Genomic DNA, 20,745 nt, shown 5'->3' on the forward strand with positions numbered 1-20,745 from the left:
CTCCTGCCTAGTCTCAAACCTGAAGACTCCAGCCTCCTGCCTAGTCTCAAGCCTGAAGACTCCAGCCTCCTGCCTAGCCTCAAGCCTGAAGACTCCAGCCTCCTGCCTAGCCTCAAGCCTGAAGACTCTAGCCTCTTGCCAAGCCAAGCCAAGTCTCTAGCTTCTAGCCTCAAGCCTGAAGACTCCAGCCTCATCTGGCCTGCCTGCCAAGCCTTGTCCTTGCCTAGTTCTGGGTCCGAGCCAGAGGCAAGACCCAGGTACTGGGTCCTTGTCCAGCCTCTGGCTCGGAGTCCAAGCCCAGGATCCTAGCTCTCTTGTTCGTTCCTGTTCCAGGTTCCTGGTTTACCTGTCCATATCCTTGCCATTGCCCTGTATCCTAGTCCTGTCCCTAGTACTTCAGTGTCTGTGTCTTGCACTTGGGTCCATCTCCAGCCACCGCCTTATGACAATTTTGCATTTTAATCATAAAACTAACACACAACACACTTCATTTAGTAGCCTCTTTATGTTTGTCAATGCAATAAATATTCATATACTTGCAAACTAATAGAGAAACCAGCCTGGACAAACAAATTGGGTTACCATTGTTGCATGTGTCATCACACTACTATATGATGCAGGCATGCCTTGCTTAAAGTAAACTCGAAGTTAGACCCGCATTCCCAGACTCCCATGTCTTCCTTTGAATTAGTTTAATGTTTTGAAGTTACAGTCACTGTTACCTAAAGTACTTGATAACTTAACTAAAATCAGATTGATACATTCTGAAACTTGTGAAATTTCTTGGAACACAGATTTTGCTTTGTGTGAAGTCTATCTTTAAAGTAATGGTCTGGATCTTGTACTATACAGGTTTCACCTGAGCTCACTGGAAGCTTCCACACTTCCCCTGCACAAAGGATGAGAGTAGTGTTGGCTGGGCCCCTGCACAAGATTCTCGAAAGGAGCCAGTTCCCACATGATTTGTGAGAATGGGTGTTGTGTTGGGCCTTCCAGCAGTTTATCACAAGCCATGGCCAAAAGCAATGCTTTGACAACTGGCTAACTCGCACTTCCAGTTTCATCAACCTGGATCATACCTTTTTGCCGCAGTGCACATGCAGCTGCTACTCCAGATACAAGCATATCATAGTGATAAAGCCCTCGGTGAGTGCTTATGGTGAGAAACCCTCTGGACTCTTCTTCCACCTCCATCTGTATGCAGGCCTCAGCTAAGTGCACTCTGCTTAAGTGTTTTCCTCCAGAAAGGTTTGCAAAGAAATCCTCTATCCTGGGTAGGGGGCATTAATTTTCTTCCAGTATTGGGTTAATGGTGAACTTTAAATCACCCCAGATTCTAACAGAACATCCTTTGTGGCTACTTGGACCACTGGTGTTGCCCATGGGTTTCACTCGTCCTTGGAAAGAATTCCTTCACCTTCAATTCAGGAACATACAATAAAATGTACTCTCTTTCCTTTTGATTCCACTTATGAAATCTAAAGTGCTCTGTAATTAACAATGGTTTCAGTTCTAAGTGTTCCTGCATTACTTTCATGATAACAGCAAAACTCATTTCAGCTAGTTTGGTTGGAGCAGTCAAACTTCAAAGCAAACTGTATGCTCTTCCACCAATAGCAATCAGCAAAACTGGCACTTGTTTGCCATTGGTTTTTCCATTTTCTTTAAAATACTGCTCAATTTGCAGAGTATACATATTCCAGTTATCTCTTGTGCAAACAAACACGTCTATCTTTCCGATGTAGCCAGCCATTTTTTCTTTCTTTATTATTATTATTATTATTATTATTATTATTACTACTACTACCTGGTACTCACTGTTTATGAACCCATGAACTTGTCCATGTTTCGCCTTTTTTTAAACTCAAACGTCTTGCTGCACTCCAACACGTGGGTAGCTGTCTCGGGTTCATTTAAAGCTTCCTCCTCACCACAAGAAAAACACGAAGAGACCAGGAAATGTGTATTGTTCATTTTTACTTTTAATGAGACATGCATTTATGACATGGTGGTGTAATACGATAAGATAAGATAAAACTTTATTTACCTCGAAGGAAATTATTGTTGTAAGGTTGCTCAGTCAGAATATATACTTTAAAATGCAAAATATAAGCACTGAGGTATGAAAAATAATACAAAATGTACATTAAACAGTAATAGTGCAAAATACAGATGTGCAATGAAACCGTATACTTATATACTTAAGGAGGAGGAGTTGTGCAGTCATATAGCCACAGGGAGAAAGGATCTCCTGTGACGTTCAGTGGTGCACCTCGGTGGAATCAGTCTATTACTAAAGGTGCTCCTCTGTTTGTCCAGTATGTCATGAGGTGTTTGGGGTGTCAGGGAGGGGTAGCACCTCTGGTGGGGGAACATGTCACGTCCTTTTCAAGGCAGCTAGTCCACCTTTGGTCCCCACCTGATACTCAGCTCTCACCTGTGGCTCCCCGTAGCTGTTTGCATGCGACAGCGGCCACACCCCGGGCAACGGCTTCGACAAGCTGGCTAAACCAGGTGAGGGTAGCTGACGGGTCTCAAACCCTCGGTGAGATAGGGAGTTGTCTATCTCAGCATGAGAAGACAGACTCCGGCGGACTGAGCGGACGAGACCAATGGAAGGTCCAACAGTCAAGAAGGCAGTCTCTGCAAGCATCGTGGAACGTGTAGAGCAGGACAAGACACAGAAGACGTCCTGGTCATCCACTGCACCTTGTCCCATCTCCAGCCGTCTCAACTCTGTCTTGCCACTGGATCCAGATGGGAATTGGGAAGAGATAGTGAGGCAGACACTGCGCAACTCTCCCTTACTTAAATCCAAATCACGTGTTAGTCTCGACTCCATCATAATGGTGTCGAGGTCCTCATCGACGTTGACAATGGACGAGCACAATGCCATGGAGGGGGTGAGAGGGATTGTCCATAATGCTCCGTAGCTTCTGCAGCATCATCCTCTCAGACACAACCACCAGGGAATCCAGTTCCACCCCCAGAACAGAACCAGCCTTCCTGAGGAGCTTATCGATCTTCTTGGTGTCAGCTGCTCTCACCCTGTTGCCCCACAGACTACAGTGTAGAATAGAATGCTGGCCACCACTAAGTCGTAGAACATCTGCAGCATAGTTCTGCAGACATTAAATCACCGGAGCCTCCTCAGGAGGTAGTCAGCTCTGTCCCTTCTTGTACAGAGCCTCTGTACTTTAGTCCAGTTCAGTTTATTGTCCAGGTGAGTTCCCAGGTACTTGTAGTCCTGGACGATTTCGACATCCATTCCTTTGATGGGAGATGGGAATGCAGGGTGTTTTCACCTTCATGAAGTCCACTACCAACGCCTTTGACTTAGTGATGTTGAACTGCAGGTGATTCAGCCCACAGCACTCAATAAAGTTGTCCACCACTCTTCTGTACTCAGCCTCTAGTCCCTGGCTGATACAGCTCACAGCTGCCAAGTTGCCCGAAAACCTCTGCAGGTGGTAGGTCTGTGAGTTGTATCTGAAGTCCCAGGTGAACAGGAAGGGGGACAGGACAGTCCCCTGAGGTGCTCCTGCACTGAAAACCACAGTATCTGATAACCAGCTCTGCAGTCTCACATACTGTGGCTGTCTGGACAGGTAGTCTGTAATCCAGGACACTAGTGGAATATCCACCTGCATCTCCGTGAGCTTACTCCCTAGTAAAGCGGGTCGTATGGTGTTAAGAGCACTGGAGAAGTCAAAGAAAATGACTCTGATAGTACTGTCTAGCTCATCCAGATGGGAGTGAGCCCGCTGAAGCGGGAATATAATAGCGTCCTTGACTCCAATATGTGGTTGGTAAGCAAACCGCGGGGTCCAGTCATGGATTTACAGTGGTCTGGAGGTGTATCAGGACCAGTCTTTCTAATGATTTCATAAAAAGTGAGGTCAGTGTCACTGGTCTGTGGTCATTGGGAGTGGTGGGACATGTCTTTTTGGGTACTGAACCTAGGCAGGAGTACTCCACAACACAGAGACCTCTCCAGGCTCAGGCTCAGATTAAAGATGTATTGAAAGACTGCACCCAGCTGAGTAGCACACATCTTGGGCTGATGCGTCCAGTCCCACAGCCTTGCCTGGGTGAAGCCTAATGAGCTCTCCCCTCACCTGCTGAGCAGTGACAGTCCGTGTGTCTGTGGTTGTTGGCTGCCCGGTGTCCTTGGAGAGCGACAGAGAGTGAGGGATAAGAGCAGAGGAGCTAGAGCGGAGGGGTTGTAAAGCAGTGAACAAAAGCCTCCTCATCAAACCTGTTGAAAAAACAGTTTAACTTGTTGGGTCTGTCCAAGTGCCCTTCAATCATCTGCTCTCTGGTCTTTTTGTACAGCAATTGTTTTCATACCACTCCACACATCCTTTGTGTTGTTCTGCTGTAGTTTCCTCTCCAGCATCCTCCTGTAGCAGTCCTTGCCCTAGGCAATCTTCTCCCTCAGTCCTTTCTGAACCAGCCTCATCCCCTCCCTATTTCCATCTCCGAATGCCCTCTTCTTCCTGTTTGGTATGGCTTTGATGTCTTTGGTGACCCAAGGCTTATTGTTTGGGAAAGAGTGTACAGTCCTAGTTGTAGACTAATACAATCCTGGTTGTAGACTAATACAGCCCCAGTTGTACACTAATACAGTGTACAGTATTATCTACACAGAAGTTGATGTACCCTGTCATGTAGTCTGTCAGTCCATTAATGTCCTCTCCATGTAGACGACAGAGCACATCCCATAATGACATCTGCTATTCAGGTATTTTTACAAATAACACAGAATTAATTATTTAAACAAACAAAGAATGCTTAATCAAATGATATATGTAATATCACTCAAAAAGTACTGAATTATTAATCTCGGAATTACTGCCTGTGCCACGCGACAGTGAGAGTAGGAATGCGATGAGGTGGAGGATAAATGCGTGGCTCAGTGATTGGAGCAGGGGACAGGGATTCAAGTTTTTGGATCATTGGGACCTCTTTTGGCGCAGGCGTGACCTGTACAAAAAGGACGGGTTACACTTGAATCCTAGGGGGACCAATATCCTGGCAGGGAGATTAGCGAGGGCTACTGAGGTGACTTTAAACTAGAATGGTTGGGGGGTGGGAATCAAATTAAAGAGGCTAGGCTTGAGGAGGTTAGTTCACAACAGGGAGATGGGAACCAGTGCAGAGAGACAGAGGGGTGTAAAGTGAGGGTAGAAGCAAAAAGTACTAAGGAGAAAAGTAAAAGTGGCAGGCCGACAAATCCAGGGCAAGCATTAAAAAGGGCCACTTTTCAACATAATTGTATAAGGGCTAAGAGAGTTGTAAAAGAGCGCCTGAAGGCTTTGTGTGTCAATGCAAGGAACATTCGTAATAAGGTGGATGAATTGAAAGTGCAGATTGTTATTAATGATTATGATATAGTTGGGATCACAGAGACATGGCTCCAGGGTGACCAAGGATGGGAGCTCAACGTTCAGGGATATTCAATATTCAGGAGGGATAGACATGAAGGAAGGGGAGGTGGGGTGGCGTTGCTGGTCAAAGAAGAGATTAACACAATAGAAAGGAAGGACATAAGCCGGGAAGATGTGGAATCGATATGGGTAGAGCTGCGTAATACTAAGGGGCAGAAGACGCTGGTGGGAGTTGTGTACAGGCCACCTAACAGTAGTAGTGAGGTCGGAGATGGTATTAAACAGGAAATTAGAAATGTGTGCGATAAAGGAACAGCAGTTATAATGGGTGACTTCAATCTACATGTAGATTGGGTGAACCAAATTGGTAAAGGTACTGAGGAAGAGGATTTCTTGGAACGTATGCGGGATGGTTTTTTGAACCAACATGTCGAGGAGCCAACTAGAGAGCAGGCTATTCTGGACTGGGTTTTGAGCAATGAGGAAGGGTTAATTAGCAATCTTGTCGTGAGAGGCCCCTTGGGTAAGAGTGACCATAATATGGTGGAATTCTTCATTAAGATGGAGAGTGACATAGTTAATTCAGAAACAAAGGTTCTGAACTTAAAGAGGGGTGACTTTGAAGGTATGAGACGTGAATTAGCTAAGATAGACTGGCATATGACACTTAAAGGATTGACGGTGGATATGCAATGGCAAGCATTTAAAGGTTGCATGGATGAACTACAACAATTGTTCATCCCAGTTTGGCAAAAGAATAAATCAAGGAAGGTAGTGCACCCGTGGCTGACAAGAGAAATTAGGGATAATATCAATTCCAAAGAAGAAGCATACAAATTAGCCAGAGGAAGTGGCTCACCTGAGGAATGGGAGAAATTCAGAGTTCAGCAGAGGAGGACAAAGGGCTTAATTAGGAAGGGGAAAAAAGATTATGAGAGAAAACTGGCAGGGAACATAAAAACTGACTGTAAAAGCTTTTATAGATATGTAAAAGGGAAAAGACCGGTAAAGACAAATGTAGGTCCCCTACAGACAGAAACAGGTGAATTGATTATGGGGAGCAAGGACATGGCAGACCAATTGAATAATTACTTTGGTTCTGTCTTCACTAAGGAGGACATAAATAATCTTCCAGAAATAGTGGGGGACAGAGGATCCAGTGAGATGGAGGAACTGAGCGAAGTACATGTTAGTAGGGAAGTGGTGTTAGGTAAATTGAAGGGATTGAAGGCAGATAAATCCCCAGGGCCAGATGGTCTGCATCCTAGAGTGCTTAAGGAAGTAGCCCAAGAAATAGTGGATGCATTAGTGATAATTTTTCAAAACTCGTTAGATTCTGGACCAGTTCCTGAGGATTGGAGGGTGGCTAATGTAACTTTACTTTTTAAAAAAGGAAGGAGAGAGAAACCGGGGAATTATAGACCGGTTAGCCTAACGTCGGTGGTGGGGAAACTGCTGGAGTCAGTTATCAAGGATGTGATAACAGCACATTTGGAAAGCGGTGAAATGATCGGACAAAGTCAGCATGGATTTGTGAAAGGAAAATAATGTCTGACGAATCTCATAGAATTTTTTGAGGATGTAACTAGTAGCGTGGATAGGGGAGAACCGGTGGATGTGGTATATTTGGATTTTCAAAAGGCTTTTGACAAGGTCCCACCCAGGAGATTAGTGTGCAAACTTAAAGCACACGGTATTGGGGGTAAGGTATTGGTGTGGGTGGAGAATTGGTTAGCAGACAGGAAGCAAAGAGTGGGAATAAACGGGACCTTTTCAGAATGGCAGGCGGTGACTAGTGGGGTACCGCAAGGCTCAGTGCTGGGACCCCAGTTGTTTACAATATATATTAATGACTTGGATGAGGGAATTAAATGCAGCATCTCCAAGCTTGCGGATGACACGAAGCTGGGCGGCAGTGTTAGCTGTGAGGGGGATGCTAAGAGGATGCAGAGTGACTTGAATAGGTTGGGTGAGTGGGCAAATTCATGGCAGATGCAATTTAATGTGGATAAATGTGAAGTTATCCACTTTGGTGGCAAAAATAGGAAAACAGATTATTATCTGAATGGTGGCTGATTAGGAAAAAGGGAGGTGCAACGAGACCTGGGTGTCATTATACACCAGTCATTGAAAGTGGGCATGCAGGTACAGCAGGCGGTGAAAAAGGCAAATGGTATGCTGGCATTTATAGCGAGAGGATTCGAGTACAGGAGCAGGGAGGTACTACTGCAGTTGTACAAGGCCTTGGTGAGACCACACCTGGAGTATTGTGTGCAGTTTTGGTCCCCTAATCTGAGGAAAGACATCCTTGCCATAGAGGGAGTACAAAGAAGGTTCACCAGATTGATTCCTGGGATGGCAGGACTTTCATATGAAGAAAGATTGGATGAACTGGGGTTGTACTTGTTGGAATTTAGAAGATTGAGGGGGGATCTGATTGAAACGTATAAAATCCTAAAGGGATTGGACAGGCTAGATGCAGGAAGATTGTTCCCGATGTTGGGGAAGTCCAGAACAAGGGGTCACAGTCTGAGGATAAAGGGGAAGCCTTTTAGGACCGAGATTAGGAAAAACTTCTTCACACAGAGAGTGGTGAATCTGTGGAATTCTCTGCCACAGGAAACAGTTGAGGCCAGTTCATTGGCTATATTTAAGAGGGAGTTAGATATGGCCCTTGTGGCTACAGGCGTCAGGGGGTATGGAGGGAAGGCTGGGGCGGGGTTCTGAGTTGGATGATTAGCCATGATCATAATAAATGGCGGTGCAGGCTCGAAGGGCCGAATGGCCTACTCCTGCACCTATTTTCTATGTTTCTATTAAATAGATAATGGTATCCATCACTTTTTGTTGGCTTTTCAACTCATTTAAGATATAGAGTACCTTTGACCTACCATTCACTCATATAACCTTTCCTCTTCAATTAAATAGATAGGATCACTGTACTTGCACCAGGAGCACCTTGCCAGAGGTTCAGCATAACTACTGGGCCATCTATGGATTGCACTAGGCTAATGGACTCAATGGGTCTAACTTTGCAAAAGTTCAGTGGGTAGAACTTCCGGAATAACTATTGGGTCATCTATGGATCACACTACACTAGTGGACTCAATGTTGAGTCCAATGATAGACTAGAATGAGGAAATCATTGAAGATCAGCTAGTATTCCTGCATTTAGACATGTCTAAAACCTGATTAGTAATGGAGGCAAACACTAGATTCAAACGTATTCAGCACACAAGCATTGAAACATGCAATGAAACGTATTGTTGCATTAATAACTAATGCACCCAAGGATGTGCTGAGGGCAGCCTGCAGGTACCGTCACACATTCTGATGCCAACCTAGCATGCCCACAATATTCAACAAACACACAATGCAGAACAACACATGCAATGAGAACAACGGCAACAGAGCAACACAAGACAACAAGTGAAAACCAAGCCCCCTTTCCAATTTCCCACCCGCCAACTCCAACTTCCCAATACAACACACACACACACACACACACACACACACACACACACACACCCCCTATGGGCCTCCAGTCCTTAGCCCCAGACTCTCAGCCACTGGGCCTCCAATCCCTAGTCTCTGGACCAGAATGAAAGATTTGACCTTCAGACCTCTTCCTTTGGACTTGTCAACTTCGGTCTGCAGCCTTTTGGGCTTTCATGCAGAAGATATGTGCCACTAATATCAGAGATGCTGATGTATTCGTTACATGTATGTCTCTGAGTGTAGTTTCTTCCTCTAAGCTAATAGTAGTTAAATCTGTAGAACACTTTAACAATAAAACTAGAATAAACGGAAATAAAATTAAAAGCTGCAGGTGCTTGAAATCAGGAATAAAAGCAGATAATACAGGAAATACTCAGCAGGTTTAGCAGCATATGTGGAAAAAGAAACAGTCAATGATTCACATCTGCAGTCGATACATTCACTGTTCCTCTTTCTGCATATATCACAGAGTTTCTCCGTATCTTCTCTTTTTATTATGGTTTATTTTGTACTGAAGTTAGCATTGACTTGGAGGACAAAACCAGATTACAGAATATTGTGCATTTCGGAGAATTTTTTTCATCATAGGCATATGAGCTACCATTATATCTGAAATAGGAGCAGCTAATATTGAAGGAATTTAAATGTAAGGGACTGGCATCCCATTGCTCAGTTAGCCAATGATCTTTTGCCCTGACTCAGTACACACAAAGGGACACATTTGCTTTTCTGGCTTGGGACGCTGGAGCTGGCGAGTGAACAGTGAATCCAGCGTTTTTGGAAGGAGGTTGTCAGAAGTCACAATGGCTCAGACACTCCACTTAAATATCATCTCCTCCTTTATTTGCAAACAAATCAGCTGAGCAGCAGTGGTGACACATGGCATTCAGTTCCAGTTCCGCCACTTAAAACCCTGTCAAAAACAATGGATTCCACAGACACCTGAACTTCATGAAAGGGCGAAGAACCAGAAAACAGATGCATAACTGGCCCCGAGTCACTGAAACATCACCACGTGTCATTGCCGGGGTCTATAAATGCCAAGAAAAAATCTTTTCCAAATGATGCAGAGGTCAGCAATGATATTCAATAGTATAGGCAGTTTAATCACCTCAATAGGTCAGAAAAATGAGCATAGAATCACCTTCACCCTCATTCTTATGTGCCTGTTAATCTAGTTATTTCAAACCATCGTACCTTTCTGTTTACCTCCCTTTTTTGCCATTAAACTTGTATTTGTAAAACAGCAAAGTTCCGTCTTACAAAAAGGATCTAGTGTTTTCCTGGCGTATATGGCATGTAAACTCTTCTCGGGCTTCCAGCCGGGTACAAGCATTGATTATCACCGACATTTTGATGCTAAACTCTGCCAACTCCTTCAGGATGATGCACCAAAACGTTGGTTATAATCAACACCTGTGTCCGGCTGGAAGCCGTAGAAGAGTTTATTCTGTTTTACAGTCACCTTCAACAAATATTCCTCATCTACCAATACATTTATGCATCCACCCTGCTCACGGACTGTTTGTCCCACTCCCATCAGGAAGAGTAGCAACCTCATCGGGACCATCAGACTCAAAAAAAGCGACTCTCCTCAATCTGTAAGGCTGATCAACACGTTCACCCACTACCCCACCACTACTGTATTATTTTCTGTCAGTCACCTGATGTACAGACTAGCATTAGTTTATGGACGTACAATCAATCTATGTATATAAGCATTTATATTTGTATATTTGTATTTACATATCACTTTCCAGCCAACTTTCTTCTTCTCCCCCCACCTTATTTATTCTGGCATCTTCCCCCTTCCTTCTCAGTCCTGAAGAAGGGACTTGGCAAGAAATGCCGACTATCTATTTGTTTCCATAGATTCTGCCTGACCTGCCGAGTTCCTCCAGCATTTTGTATGTCTTGCATTGGATTTCCAGCATCTGTAGACTTTCCCGTGTTTATATTGGTTGTTTTTTTTCATATTATTATTGTGTTCTTTCTTTTTTGTGCTTTTTGTGCTGCATTTGGACCTGGAGTAACATTTATTTCATTCTCCTTCACACTTGCGCACAGGAAATGACAATAAACCATCTTGAATCCATCCACCCTGCCATTTATTCACTTATCAATTCAGTTCCCGCAACATCAATTCTTGGAAAACACAGTATGGAACACCAGGGAGATGCAAGGAATGAGGGATGACCCTCCACCCATCTGCCGGGTAACGTCAATAAAGGAGATGGACCTTAATGTCATTAGCAGGACCTTATGCATGCCTGTTGTAAATAAGGAGCTTGATGGTCTGACAGTTACCACTGTCAGAACTTTTTCCTCATCGAGCCACACTCATTCATCTGAACTGGGTACCATCTGAGAGTCTTTCGAGGCATGATTGCCAGCTAGCAGAGCTGTTGCAGCAACTCAAATTCCATGTGACCTCAGGTGCTGTCTGTGTGGAGTTTTGCTCATTTGCCCTGTGATTACGTCCACTTCCTCTCACTGTTCACTTTCGCCCCACCTCCCAAACACTGGTGGGATAGTGAGTTAGTTGGTTACTGTAAATTTCCCTTAGTGCTCTTGTCATTTACAGGGGTGTTGATCAATTAGGGAGGTGGGCTGAGGAATAGTAAATGGATTTTCAAAACAGTGAAGTGTGAAGGGATATAATTTGGAAAGTTAAACCAGCACAGGACATACTACGAACGGTTAGGGCACCGAGGAGTGTAATTAAACATAGGGACATAGACAGACAAGTGCATAGCTCATTGAAAACAGAATCACAGGTAGACATGGTGGTGAAAAAGGCATTTGACATGTTTGCCTTGAACACTGGTTACAGCACTTGAGACATTATTTCACAATTGTATAAATCAGTAGTGAGGAGGCACTTGAAGTACTGTGTACAGTTTTAATCACCCTGTTACAGAAAAGTCATAGTTAAATTGAAGATAGTGTAGAAAAGATTTACAAGGACGTTGCCAGGACTAGACAGCTGAGTTATATGGAGAGGTTGGCCAGGCCTTCAGACTGTGGAATGCAGGAGAATGAAGGGTGAACTGACAGAATTATAGATAAGGTGGATGGTAGCAGTCCTTTCCCCAGGTTATAGACTTAAATTTAGACAGGAAAGGCTTAAAGGAGACTTGTAGGATAACATTTTCATGCAAAGGGTGGTGACGGTATGAAACAAGCTTCCAAAGGAAATGGTTGAGGCAAGTTCAATAGTTTTATTGAAGAAGCACTTAATAGGTAAATGCAGAGTTGGGGCTTAGAGGGATATGGGCTGAATGCAAGAAATTGGCACTAACTGTTTGCCGGCATGAACTGGTTTGGCAGAAGGGCCTGTACCAGTTCTGTATTGCTCTATGACTCTGAGTAGCAGAACCCAGGCAGAGTTGAAAGGACTGTGGGGAGAATAAAATATGACCAGTGTAGAGTCAGTGAAAATGGGTGTTTGATATTCGGTGCGCCAAAGGGCCTGTTTCCATGATTCTGACTCCATGCCTTTACGGCAGATTAAATTTGTACAAACAGATCCTTTCAAGACTTTATTTGTGACGACTTGGTGGAAAACTGTTAATAGTGTTAAGCCAACGAGGAAATCCCAAACTGTTCATAACTTTAGCTCAAATCCGCTCTTGCTGATTATTAGAAAAACCAACAAAACCCCTGTGAAGAAAGCTTTTCACAGAGTCATTGAAGACAGCAGCTGTGAAGCTGTAATATTCATTGCCAGATCCTCCTGGCAGCTGATCAGCAGCTGTGCTCACAGCAAGCCGTCTCTGGCAGTTTTCAAAGCCTGTGCACCCCACGTCAACCTCACCAACACTTGTGAAAATCGACCATCACAAACTTTTTATGGATGTAATCTACTCAAACACCCTTCCTAATAGGGCATCCCTACTATGGTGTTGTCCACTCGGATTAACTTCCAATCCACAAGGATTTCTATTGGAAATTAAATCCCTATCAGCACACTTAATCACAATTGCAACCACGGTCCTCAAAGGGGAACAGGCTGCGAGAATCATAGGCTAATCAAGAAACGACTGAAGGGGAAGTAAATGGAATTGGAGAGAAAATTAGCAATAAATATAAATGCAGAACTCTTGAGCTAACAGCTGCAAAAAATAACAAAAGTGGAAAAGTAATCATGGATCCCTTGAAAGCAGAAGCTAGTGAGATTATTGTGAATAAATAAATACCGTAGGCATTAAATATACACATAGTAGCCACTTTATTAGGTACCCCTGCTCATTAGTGCAAGTTCGAATCAGCAAATCAATGTATAAAAGCATGCAGACATGGTCATGAAGTTTAGTTGTTGTTCAGACCAAACATCAGAATGGGGAAGAAATGTGATCTACATGAGAATGAGAGTCAGGTTTGATTATCTCTGGCACATGTCTTAAAATTTGTTGCTTTGTAGCAGCAGTACATTGCAATACGTAATAAAGATCTATAAATTACGATAAGAAATGTACAAATAAAAATTTAAATTAAATAACTTAAATGAGTAGTGCAAAGAGAGAGCAAAAAAAATAGTGAGGTAGTGTTATCAGAGATCTGATGGCAGACGGGAAGAAGCTGTTCCTAAAATGTTGAGTGTGTATCAGGCTCCTGTACCTCCTCCTTGGTAATAGCGGTGAGAAGAGGGCATGTCCTGGATTACTGGGGTCCTCAGTGATGGATACCATCTTTTTGAGGCAACTCTTTGTCCCCCATTACAACCTCACTAGCATTATTTTCCAGTGGTCCAATATAATCTATCACCTCCCTTTTACAATTTACAGAACTGAAAAAAAACTTTTAGTATCCTGCTTTATATTGTTGGCTAGTTTGCCTTCATATTCCATCTTTACCCTTGGTATAGCTTTTTTAGTTGCCTTTTGTTTGATTTTAAAGCTTCTCAATTTATTCAATTTCCCATTCACTTTTGCTACCTTCCTTGGCTTTTATGCGGTCCTTAACTTCCCTTGTCAACCACAGTTGCCCATCCCTGCCATTTGGGAACAATTTCTTCTTTGGGACATATCTATCCTATGCCTTGTGAACTATTCCCAGAAACTTCAGCCATCTCTGCTCTGCCGTCATCCCTGCCAGCATCCTCCTCCAATTCACCTGGGTAAGCTCCATTCTCATGCTGCTGTAATTCCTTTTATTCCTTTGTGATGCTGATACGTGCGACTTATGCTTCTCCCTCTCAACAGAGCTGCTGTCAAGCCTACTTTGTAATTGCAACTGTATGTTTGGCCCAGGATAGATCTTCAGAGATATTGAAAACCAAGAACTTGAAACTTGTTGCGTTTTCAACTGCTGATCCCTCACTAAGGACTGATGTGTGTTCGCTTGACTTCCTCTACCTGAACTCCAAAATCGATTCCTTGGTCTTACTGATATTGTGTGCAAGATCAACCAGCTGATCTATCTCATTCCTTTATTCCTTCTCATTACCATCAGAAATTTTGCCAACAATGGTTATGTTGTCATCAGCAAATTTATAGATAGCATTTAAAGTGGGTATAGGGAGAGTTGAGCAGTGGTCTGAGCACACGTCCTGGAGGAGCCTCAGTGTGAAATGTCAATAAGGAGGAGAGGGGGCTTCCAATCCACACTTACTGTGGTCTCCCGGTGAGGAAGTCAAGGATCCAGTTGCAGAGGGAGGTACAGATGCCAGGTTTTGGAGCTGAAGGTATGATGGTGTTAACATTGAGCTGTAATCAGTAAACAACAGCCAGACATAAGTATCACTATTGTCCAGGTGATCCAAGGTCGAGTAGAAAGACAGTGAATCTGCATCAGCTATAGACCTATAGGCACATTCCAGTGGGTCCAGGTCCTTGCTTAGGCAGGAGTTGATTCTGGCCTCTAAAAACACTTCATCACAGTAGATGTGAGTACATCTGGGTGACAGTTATTGAGGGAGATCACTCTGCCCCTCTTGGGCACTTTTGAAGCAGATGAGAACTTTCGATTGCAGCAGTGAGAGATTGAAGATGTCCTTGAATACTCCCACTAGCTAGTTGGCACAGGTTTTCAATGCCCTACCAGCTACACCATCAGGACCTGACTCCTTGCGAGGCTTTACCTCATGAAAGATGTTTGACTCTGTAGCTAGGCACAACTCAAATGCCATCTATAAATATGCTGATGACACACATGTTGTTGGCAGAATTTCATATGGTGACAGGGAGGCTTCCAGGAATGAGATTGTAGTTTGATCAGTAGCTTGAATGGTGTCACCATAACAACATCAGCAAGAATTGATTGTGGACTTCAGGAAGGGGAAGTCAGGGGAAATCACACCAGTCCTCATCAAGGGATCGGCAGTGGAAAGGGTGAGGTTCAAGAGTGTCAACATCTCTGAAGATCTATCCTAGACCCAATATATTGATGCAATTACAAATAAGTCATGCCAGGGGCATTGCTTCATTAGGAATTTGAGAAGATTCGGTGTGCCACCAAAGACGATAGCAAGTATTTACAAACATACCTGGGAGAGCATCCTGATTGGTGGCATCATCACCTGGTACAGCATGCAGATTGTAATGCACAGGAATGGAAGAGGTCACGAAGGCATGTAGATTCAGCCAAATCCATTTGGGCACAACAGTCCACATCATCAAGGACATCTTCACAAGGTGATGCCTCAAGAAGATGGCATCCATCATTAAGGATCCCCGCCATCCCAAACAAGCTCTCTTCTTATTACTACCATATGGGAGGAGGTACAAGAGCTTAAATCATGCTCTCAATGTTTTAGGAACGGCTTCTTCCTCTCCACCATCAGATTTCTGAATACTGAGCTCAGTAGCTTGTTCTCCTTTTGCACGATCTCTCTATATATTTCTCATTATAACACAGCAATTCTCTTTTTGCATTGCCCTGTACTGCTGCCACAAAACAATAAATATCACGCTACATGTCCGTGATAATAAACCTGACTCTGTCTCTGAAGTCTGATATCAAGAAAAGAATGCTTTACATATTTCAGAATTTGATGCCTCAGAGAATGTATGAAGATTAGGTTTCATACATGCTTGAATTTTAAAGGGGTCAGGGATATGGCGATTGCGTAGGAGAGCAAGCAGGTCCAACAATGATCTAAGCGGTTTTGAAGAGCCTTGTTATATTCTCCTGCTTCGATTTCTGGTATTTGCAAGTTCACAATTTGAGCTGCAGTTTCATTAACATGGGTATGGCTGCTGCATTCAATAGCAAGTGCATTCTTTGTTCAAACTTGTCTTATTCACGTAGAGCTTGTCAATTTCTTCAACAGCGCCACCAGCTTCCACCCTACTCTCAAATTGATTTGTTTCTTCTCTGACACATCTCTCTCCTTTCTTAATCGCTTTGCTTCCTTCTCAAAATGGATTGGCTACCAACATCTTCTACAAATGCACTGACTCCCACAGCTACCTTGACTATACCTCTTCCCGTCCTGTCACTTGTAAGGGTTCTATTCCCTTCTCTCAGTTCTTCCATCCCTGTTCTCTTGATGAACCTTTCTGTTCCGCACTAATCCCAACCTCACCATCAAACCCGCAGATAAGAGGGAGGCTGTAGTAGTCTGGCAGACTGACCTCCAACTTGCTGAGGCCAGAGACAACTCTCAGACACTTCCCCTTACTTATCCCTCGAACAGGACCCCACTAAGGAGCACCAGGCCATTGTCACCCGCGCCATCACTGACCTTATTAACACTGGGCATCTCCCTTTCATAGAAACATAGAAACATAGAAAATAGGTGCAGGAGTAGGCCATTCGGCCCTTCGCGCCTGCATCGCCATTTATTATGATCATGGCTGATCATCCAACTCAGAACACCGCCCCAGCCTTCCCTCCATACCCCCTGACCCCCGTAGCCACAAGGGCCATATCTAACTCCCTCTTAAATATAGCCAATGAACTGGCCTCAACTGTTTCCAGTGGCAGAGAATTCCACAGATTCACCACTCTCTGTGTGAAGAAGTTTTTCCTAATCTCGGTCCTAAAAGGTTTCCCCTCTATTCTCAAACTGTGGCCCCTCATTCTGGACTTCCCCAACATCAGGAACAATCTTCCTGCATCTAGCCTGTCCAATCCCTTTAGGATCTTATACGTTTCAATCAGATCCCCCCTCAATCTTCTAAATTCCAACGAGTACAAGCCCAGTTCATCCAGTCTTTCTTCATATGAAAGTCCTGCCATCCCAGGAATCAATCTGGTGAACCTTCTTTGTACCCCCTCTATGGTAAGGATGTCTTTCCTCAGATTAGGGGACAAAAACTGCACACAATACTCCAGGTGTGGTCTCACCAAGGCCTTGAACAACTGCAGTAGTACCTCCCTGCTCCTGTACTCAAATCCTCTCGCTATAAATGCCAGCATACCATTCGCCTTTTTCACCGCCTGCTGTACCTGCATGCCCACTTTCAATGACTGGTGTATAATGACACCCAGGTCTCGTTGCACCTCCCCTTTTCCTAATCGGCCACCATTCAGATAATAATCTGTTTTCCTATTTTTGCCACCAAAGTGGATAACTTCACATTTATCCACATTAAATTGCATCTGCCATGAACTTGCCCACTCACCCAACCTATCCAAGTCACCCTGCATCCTCTTAGCATCCTCCTCACAGATAACACTGCCACCCAGCTTCGTGTCATCCGCAAACTTGGAGATGCTGCATTTAATTCCCTCATCCAAGTCATTAATATATATTGTAAACAACTGGGGTCCCAGCACTGAGCCTTGCGGTACCCCACTAGTCACCGCCTGCCATTCTGAAAAGGTCCCGTTTATTCCCACTCTTTGCTTCCTGTCTGCTAACCAACTCTCCACCCACACCAATACCTTACCCCCAATACCGTGTGCTTTAAGTTTGCACACTAATCTCCTGGGTGGGACCTTGTCAAAAGCCTTTTGAAAATCCAAATATACCACATCCACCGGTTCTCCCCTATCCACTCTACTAGTTACATCCTCAAAAAATTCTATGAGATTCGTCAGACATGATTTTCCTTTCACAAATCCATGCTGACTTTGTCCGATCATTTCACCGCTTTCCAAATGTGCTGTTATCACATCCTTGATAACTGACTCCAGCAGTTTCCCCACCACCGACGTTAGGCTAACCGGTCTATAATTCCCCGGTTTCTCTCTCCTTCCTTTTTTAAAAAGTAGAGTTACATTAGCCACCCTCCAATCCTCAGGAACTAGTCCAGAATCTAACGAGTTTTGAAAAATTATCACTAATGCATCCACTATTTCTTGGGCTACTTCCTTAAGCACTCTAGGATGCAGACCATCTGGCCCTGGGGATTTATCTGCCTTCAATCCCTTCAATTTACTTAACACCACTTCCCTACTAACATGTATTTCGCTCATTGCCACCAAACTCATAGATCCCTAACCCAGCAACTCCCGTTTCTACCACCTATGCAAGATCCATAAACCAGCTTGTCCAGGGTAGACCCATTGTTTCTGCATGCTCCTGCCCTACTGAACTTGTGTCTGTATATTCCGTCTGGGTAGCCTCCAACCTGATGGCATGAACATCGACTTCTCTAACTTCCGTTAGGCCCCACCTCCCCCTCGTACCCCATCTGTTACTTATTTTTATGCACACATTCTTTCTCTCACTCTCCTTTTTCTCCCTCTGTCCCTCTGAATTTACCTCTTGCCCATCCTCTGGGTCCCCCCCCCCTTGTCTTTCTTCCCGGACCTCCTGTCCCATGACCCTCTCGTATCCCCTTTTGCCAATCACCTGTCCACCTCTTGGCTCCATCCCTCCCCCTCCTGTCTTCTCCTATCATTTTGGATCTCCCCCTCCCCCACCCACTTTCAAATCTCTTACTAACTCTTCCTTCAGTTAGTCCTGACGAAGGGTCTCAGCCTGAAACGTCGACTGCACCTCTTCCTAGAGATGCTGCCTGGCCTGCTGCGTTCACCAGCAACTTTGATGTGTGTTGCTTGTGTCTGTATACCTTGACTCTGTTTTATTCACCTTAGTTTCGTTCCTTCCTACCCACATCCATGACATTTCACATGTTCTGGATCTTTTCAACGACTTCAAGTTCCCGATCATCCAACTTTCACCATGGACGTCCGGTCCCTATGCACGTCCATCCCCCATGAGGAGGCCCTTAAAGATCACTGCTTCTTTCTAAACAACAGACCCTATCTGTTCCCCTCCACCACCACTCTCCTCTGTCTGGTGGAACTGGTCCTCACTCTCAATAATTTCTCTTCAGCTCCTCCCACTTTCTGCAAAACAAAAGGTGTAACCATAGGCACTCGCATGACTTCCAGCCATGCCTGCCTTTTGTCAGCCATGTGAAACAGTCTACATTCTAATCTTACAGGGGTATCACTCCCCCAACTTTTCCTGCGCTACATCAACGACTGCATTGGTGCTGCTTCCTGCACCCATACTGAGCTCATCGGCTTCATCAATTTTACCTCTAACTTCCACCCTGCCCTCAAATTTACCTGGTCCATTTCTGATACCTCCCTCCCCTTTCTCAGTCTCTCTGTCTCTATCTCAGGAGACAGTTTATCTACTGATATCTTTTATAAACCCACTGATTCTCACAGCTACCTAGACTATACCTCTTCCCGCCCTGTCACTAATAAAAATGACTCCTCCTCCGTCTCTGCCGCATCTACTCTTAGGATGAGTCTTTTCATTCCAGAACTAATGAGAAACTCCTTCTTCAAAGGAGTAGGCTTTCCTTCCTCCACCATCAGTGTTGCCCTCACCGGCATCTCTTCCATTTCGCACAGGTCTGCCCTTACCCCGACCTCCCGCCACCCCACCAGAGATAGAGCTCCTCTTGTCCTCACCTACCATCCCACTAGTCTCCGCATCCAGCACATAACTTCCGCCATCTTCAATGGGATCCCACCACCAAGCACATCTTTCTCTTCCCCCACTTTCTGCTTTCCGCAGGGATGAATCCCTATGCGACTCCCTTGTCCATTCATCTCTCCCCACCGATATCCCTCCCGGTACCTATTCTTGCAAGTGGAACACGCGCCACACCTGCCCCTACACCTCCTCCCTCACTACCATTCAGGGCCCTTAACAGTACTAGCAGGTGAGGCAACACTTCACATGTGAGTCTGTTGGTGTCATCTACTGTATCCAGTGCTCCCATTGTGGCCCCCTGTATATCATTGAGACCTGACATAGATTGGGAGACTGCTTTACTGAGCACCAATGCTCTGGTAGAAAAAGTGGGATCTCCCAATAGCCACCCATTTTAATCTACTTCCAATTCCCATTCCAACATGTCAGTCCATGGCCTCCTCTACTGTTGCATTGAGGCCACAATGAGGTTGGAGGAGCATTACCTTACATTCTATCTGGGTAGCCTCCAAATGGACGGCATGAATATCGATTTCTCAAACTTCTGGTAATTGCTCCCACTCCTTCACCATTCTCCATTCCCTTTTCCCTCTCTCACCTTACCTCCATACCTGCCCATCACCTCCCTCTGGTGCTCCTCCCTCTTTTCTTTCTTCCATGGCCTTCTGCCTCTCTTATCAGATTCCGCCTTCACCTGCCCTTTATCTGTTCCCCAATCAACTTCCCAGCTCTCCCCCTTCTCCTTCCCCCTTTCCCAGTTTCACCTATCACCTACCACCTTGTACTTCTTTCTCCTCTCCCCCAATTTCTTGCACTACATTCTCAGCTATTTTTTCCCAGTCTTAATGAAGGGTCTCGGCCCAAAATGTTGACTGTTTACTCCTTTCCATCGATGCTGCCTGGCCTGCTGAGTTCTTCCAGTGTATTGTGTGTCTATCTGTGATGGGTCTCTGCATAAACATTGATTTCTCTAACTTCTGGTAACTTCTTCCCCTCCCCCCCCTTTAC

General features: G+C 44.6%; 1 protein-coding gene across 4 annotated transcripts in view; it reads right to left on the reverse strand.

Moving 5' to 3' along the window:
- Nucleotides 1-20,745, reverse strand: part of neto1l (neuropilin (NRP) and tolloid (TLL)-like 1, like) — a 292,908-nt gene that overhangs the window by 175,182 nt on the left and 96,981 nt on the right. The gene's annotated exons all lie outside the window — the stretch shown is intronic.

The sequence above is a fragment of the Mobula birostris genome, chromosome 1 (assembly GCF_030028105.1).
Source record: "Mobula birostris isolate sMobBir1 chromosome 1, sMobBir1.hap1, whole genome shotgun sequence".
Taxonomy (NCBI): Eukaryota; Metazoa; Chordata; class Chondrichthyes; order Myliobatiformes; family Myliobatidae; genus Mobula; species Mobula birostris.